At 50.6% G+C, this 6,000-nt stretch overlaps 1 protein-coding gene across 1 annotated transcript in view; it reads left to right on the top strand.

Annotated features, from left to right (window-relative positions):
• Positions 1–211: 211 nt before the first annotated feature.
• The window catches only part of GPR19 (G protein-coupled receptor 19), a 30,915-nt gene continuing 25,126 nt past the window's right edge, over positions 212–6,000 (top strand). The window contains exons 1-2 of the mRNA XM_082665089.1: positions 212–460; positions 956–1,170. The gene's annotated coding sequence lies outside the window, so the exon portion shown is untranslated. The remainder of the gene's footprint in view (positions 461–955; positions 1,171–6,000) is intronic.

Below are 6,000 nucleotides of genomic sequence, written 5' to 3'. Positions count from 1 at the left end.
ATTTTTTTTATTTGACGACAGCATTAATCCATCGGGGCTGGAGGAGGGGGGGGTAAATAGGCCTCAAAGCACCCCAAAAAACATTACTACTCCCCGGGCTGGCCCAAACATCGCGAGATCTGCCTGCGCGAACAGCGGACGCCCCCTCACCCTCTGGGCGTTTGCTCATGCGCTTGACTGATCATTTTTAGCGCGAAAACATTTAGAAACGTTTTGGCTGGTAATAGTCAACCAAATTTGACCCTCGAGAAAGGTCGGAGGTTAATTCACGTGGACGCGATGGATTCGAGCACACAACACTACATTCTTCGAGATTTTGCAGTCACAACTCCACATGCTTATACGGTCGTCACTCCTTTCCGTTGCTCTGTTTCGGCCGTGAACTCTGTGAGGAGGTTTCAGCGAATCGAGTAGTAAAGGCGTGGGCGTGGGAGAGCCGTCCAGGCTTTAAACCAGAGTGGTGAGCTTTCTGTGTTTGGAAAGATAACCCTGGGAGCGACATAGAGGAACAAATCTGAGGGGCCAAGAAAGAAAACCTTGTGTTTTCTTTGTATTTTTTTTTTCTGGAGACCAAGAGAAGATGTGAATGTAAATAAGGTAGTGCAGTGGGAGGGAGAAGGTGGGAAAATTGTGCATGAAGGCAGTAGCCATGCAGCACAGTGGAGAGGGGAAGCTAGGAAAACAGAACTCTGGGCAGTAGAGCACGTCTTCCTTCAAATAGTGCGACCCTGTGCGTGTTTGTAAACAGAAAGGCAGAAATGCGCCACATTTAGTTCCTCGTGGGTGAGGTGGAAATAGGGGAGTCCCTAAGTGAGTGGGACAAGGAGGATTCTGAAAGCCAGAGTCGTGAGCAGGGGCTGAGGTTGGGATGAGGAAGGACAGTTAAGGTAACGGGAGTCAAGAATTCTGCAAGTGTTTTGAGACAACTGACCCATCTGACCTCTTTCTCTCTCAGGGTATGTGGGACACCTGCGCAAGCACTGGAGTTTGCCCTGCAGCGCCTGAAAGGTACCACCCACAGTGTCCTCTCCCAGTGGGTCCCTTGGCCCCTCGAAGCATACCTCAGGCGGAATGTGGATTGCATGGAGTGAAGTGGTGGAATTGAGCTACCAAGACACTGGCGCGCAACAAAAGTACCGACTTGTCGCCGCTAGCCTCCCAGGTCACTAGGTATGACAGCCCCATCTTTTTTTTTTTTTTTTGCGGTACACGGGCCTCTCACTGTTGTGGCCTCTCCCGTTGCGGAGCACAGGCTCCGGACGCGCAGGCTCAGCGGCCATGGCTCACGGGCCCAGCCGCTCCGCGGCATGTGGGATCTTCCCGGACCGGGGCACGAACCCGTGTCCCCTGCATCGGCAGGCGGACTCTCAACCACTGCGCCACCAGGGAAGCCCCGAGAGCCCCATCTTGATGTTAGCAGCAGTCGTATGCAGCTTAGGCAGTATATTTTGATGCTCTGTGTACTGTCTGTAGTACAAGGCAGAGGAACGGTGGAATACATGGTTTTAGTAGACCAGCAAAGGAATGGCTTGTAGGTAAGCAATATAGCTTCATCTGTAAGAAAAACTCAGTATAGAAAGGCGCAGGGTTTAAGTTAGCAGTGAGGGAGAAGGATCCAGGTATCGGTCAATAGAGTGGAAGTACTTTAATAAAGGCCCAGACCTAGTAGTCTCCTATCAAGAAGTTCTGCCTGGAGCACTTCGCCTCATTTTGGCAGCCTAAAGTATAGCCTAGTAACTGGGCTGTATGTGTGGAGTTCATGGGAAAATGTTCCAGGAAAAAAAAATATATCCATGGATGCAATAGACTAGGGTTTCTGCGCTGGCGCCTGTTTTTGGGGGGAGTGGGATTGTTACCGAAACGCAAATCCTGTGTGCCCGACGCACAGTGAGGCCACACAATACCAAAATGCTGGAGTCTGGAACACAGAACGGTTTATTGCAGGGCCATGCAAGGAGGTGGGTGGCTCACGCCTTAAAAAACCCCAAACTCCCTGAAAGCAATCAGCAAAGCCCTTTTATAGGAAAGGCGAGGGAGGGGCGTGGCTAGTTGGTGCACACTTCTTGGTGTCAGAGCCTTTGTCCTTGAGGTCAGGTCATGGTCAGGTCACGATGTTCCTGTAAATCTCCACCAAAACAAATGTTACTCTCTGTTCTGACAAGAAAAGGGGAAGGTCCCAAGGCACGACTTTCGCCCTCCGAGGTCCAGGCCTGGTGGACAGAAGAGGGGCGGTCAGTCCAGCACCCAGTCTGGCTCCTCCCACCAGTGCCCAGGCTGAAGAGGCAGATCTCAGACGGTGGCTCCCTCCGGGCCAGGTCCCCAGACCCTGCCCAGTTGTCATCGCTGAGGCAGCCAGGCGCCCAGGGCCCAGCTGGCCCTCAGGCTCCTCAGGCCGCGTAAACAGTGGGGGCCAGGTTCCCCGGACTGTGTCCCATGCAGACTGCCGCTGCCATTCGGTCGCAGAGGCGGGGATGGGGGAGAGGGTCACCGCAGCCTCAGGGCCTGGGCCCGGCCCGTGGGCGGTCCTGGCGAGGCTCTGGAGCCCTGCAGGGCACACCCCCAGCCTGTTCCCTGGGCCCCCCAGCTCGTCTGCCAGCCCGAGGTCGGGTGAGCTGGAGGGCCCCGGGGAGAAGGCTGGGATCGGCCTCTTACCTCACTCTCCAAGTGGACGACCACCGCTCCGCCGACCGTGGGCTCAAAAACGCCCCTCAAACGGTGGCTCCTTGACAGTTGCTCGCTTGGGGGCGGGGCCCACGGCAGCGCCGACCAGTGGCTGAATGGGGCCGTCTGTGGTGCCGACCAATGGCTGAGCAAGACCTCTCGCTGAGGCTCCAACCCCCGGCGTTAATGATCTCCCGGTAACCGTTGCCTGGTAACGGGGTGCGGGGTGATGGTGGGCAGCAACGGCGGAGGGCTAAGGGCTGCGCCCTGCGGCGCTCCGTTACAGGGTCATCCAGCTGTAAGAGGCGTGACCTCTTCAGGATGGTGTCACAGAAAGGGTTTGACACTTGAGCATACCAGTCACTCTGTGTGCCCTCTCTGGGCCTCGGTTTCCCTATATGTCAAATAAGGACAATAGTGCCTACCTCATAGGATGACTGTAAAGAGGAAATGAGGTACAGTTGAAAAGACTGCATGAGTTACTAGCGTAGAACTTGATATGTAGTGTATGATCAACAGTTTCTGCCTTGAGCCTCCCACCACATTTACGCGTGCCATCTCCTCACCAAAATGTGGATGTTCTGTGTAGCATGGATGCATCCGTATTCAGAGAGCCTTAAGACAGATTCTTCACCTTGCCTCCACAGTAGACTCAGCTGGGGAGCTTTAGAAAGTCCTAATGCCCAGGCTTCACCCTAGACCAATTCAGTCAGAATCTCTGGGAGTGGAAACTGGGCATCAGTATTTTTTAAAGCTCTTCATTTTGCTGCTAAAGTTGAGAACCACTGCTTTAAGCAGGAGGAGAAAAGAAGTTAGGCCTGTGGTTTAAGACCACTTGTCTGAATAGCTATATATTTGAAAATTTTCTAGAGGTATAAGGGCTAGAGCTTGAGATGGGCCGATGAGTAGGGCATAGTGAGCTCTATTCAGGAGAGAGGGCACTATGATAAGAAGGTGGTAAGCATCGTGATTTGGGAAAGGTCAGTGATGAGGTCATTAATACAGGCCCCAGGAATACACAGGATTTACTGCAAAGATGGAGGACTTTGGCCTCCTAAGTTGGGCCTTTGATTAGCACAGGTGACACAGTTCTGGCTGGTTAGCTCAGTTGGTTAGAGCGTGGTGCTAATTTAACAGCGGTGACAGACGGTGATGTCTTTATTGCTTTACTGCGTTGTGGATCTTGGGCCATTAGCATGGCGGACTGCAGTAGTGGGGTGCGGGGACCTTTTACAGTTGCTCCACTGGTTGGGGAGGGACATCGAGTCATCGTTGACATGTATGTACGTGGGTGTTCTCCAGCGGAAAGGCCATTGATGAGGAAGCCTCTTCCCAGAGCCTCATAGGGTTGATGTGGCTGCTCTGACTACACAAATGGTCCTGTCAGTACTAACAGGTGAGAAAGGTGAGGATCAAGTCTGTTTTGCAGACTTTCAGTGAGTAGAGAATCAGTTAGAATAGGAGGGACGGCGTGTCTGGGTCAAGGATGTGAGGTTCTAAGAGACAAGGTACTTTCTTTTAGGGCGACTCTGGTTTCTAGAGATACAAGTAATTTAGAAGTTGAAACCGCCATACTACTTCAGTCACTGATGCCAAGACCCAAACGTGGCAGTAATGGCCAGGAGTATCTTCTGCCAAAAGGGGAGGGGGTAATCTGTCTTTCACTGCATCCCTTTTCTTGAGAAGCACATGAGTTTAATCCCTAGCAAAAGCATTGGTGAAATGGCCAGACATTGTTGCCTAGGTAAGAAGACAGGATTCAGAGACTCTGCAGGGGTCAATAACTAGAGGTTATGGAAGTGGGTGGATGCAGAAGTGAGGAGTGGAATGGGGTAGAAGGATAGGAGACTTGGGGTGAGGAGGGAGACCTATTGAAAGTTCGAGGTAGAAAAATCCCAAGTGCTGACAGTTTAGTTAAACGGTTATAAAAGTATGTCAGAACAGGAGTGCTTTCCGAGACCCTGTGACAAGAAATACCAGAGACAGACTGCTCTGTAGGACTCTGCAAGATGTAGGAGGCTGAGAACTGATTAGACTGCTTTTAAACTCTCACCCATATCAGGGGCATAAAGGAGTCACGAGGAAGACTGGGAAAGGCTGCTGCAGAGGATATTTGAGTGGAGTTGTTGGAGTGCTGGTAGACAGGCAAACCAGGGAGAGAGGGACGTGGCTCCACTCTTTGCCTGAACGTCAGCTTTCCCGGGTACAGCGGCTGCAAACTGGTGGGAAGGGGAAAGCCTTAACTGTAAGTCAGGGGGCAAATTTCGACTATGATACTGGACTGGAAATTTTAATTACTAACTTTTCTTACCTAAAAGTGACCATAAAAAGGAATGGGGCAGCTCAGGTTTTCATTCAGGGATGGGAGTACCAGGCACTACAGAGTGTTTTCACTGGGACAGTGGGAAATAAAAATTAAGTTGCTTTAAGTTAGTCCCTGAAATCATGCTTGTTCAGTGTGCTGGAACACTGTTGTTGAGAACCTACTTTGTTTTTGAGATCCTAGAGGTCTAAAGATGAATTAAATGACATTGCTCCCTATAGGAATCTATGAACACAATGCAATATAATGTATACAATAAAAGAAGTAATATATGTGAAAATTAAAGAAGTACTATAGTAAGAAAGAAGGTGTGAGTAACTTATTTTGGAGGGGGTGGGGCTAAGAGGGACCTAGAACCTCAGAGAAGATGAAAGGCAGCAGGGTTTGAGATGGGAATAGGTGTTCCCCAGGTGGACACGGCAGAGGAAACTGCCTCAGGTCTAACCTGTGGGAGCGTGACACAGCATGGTGTCCATGTGGGAAAACCCAGGCAGTGTGAAGGGTATGCGTATTCAGGTGGGTGATTCAAACGGAGGTGACATGGAGGCCGAAGGTGCTGTGCCTGTTGGCAGGCTCACCAGTGGAGAGAGGTCATGGAAGTTTAGAAGCACATACACACACACACTAAGATGCCAGCCATTTCCTCTGTCGGTCACTTCCCCCCTCTCCTTGTCCTTCCCCTTTACAAAATTTGCCAGATTTGTTAGAGAGTGTTGAGGGGTAGCACAGGAACTCTGCTCCATCCCAGTGCCTACAGCTGGTTGGATCCGCTCTGTATCCGACTTAAGCTGAGTCAAACAGACTCTGCCTCCTAAGAATTTAGATCAGAACATTGAGAGCCTGGGTCATATGTTTTCTCCCCAGCTTTACTGAAATATGATTGACAAATAAAAATTGTGTATATTTAAAGTATATGATGTTTTGATATACATACACATTGTGAAATGACCACAATCAAGCTAACACCCCATCTCACATAGTTACCATTTTTGTATGTGTGGTGAGAACACTTGAAA

The sequence above is a fragment of the Grampus griseus genome, assembly GCF_964374135.1.
Source record: "Grampus griseus genome assembly, chromosome: 11".
NCBI lineage: Eukaryota > Metazoa > Chordata > Mammalia > Artiodactyla > Delphinidae > Grampus > Grampus griseus.
This window is presented reverse-complemented; position numbering and strand designations above follow the sequence as displayed.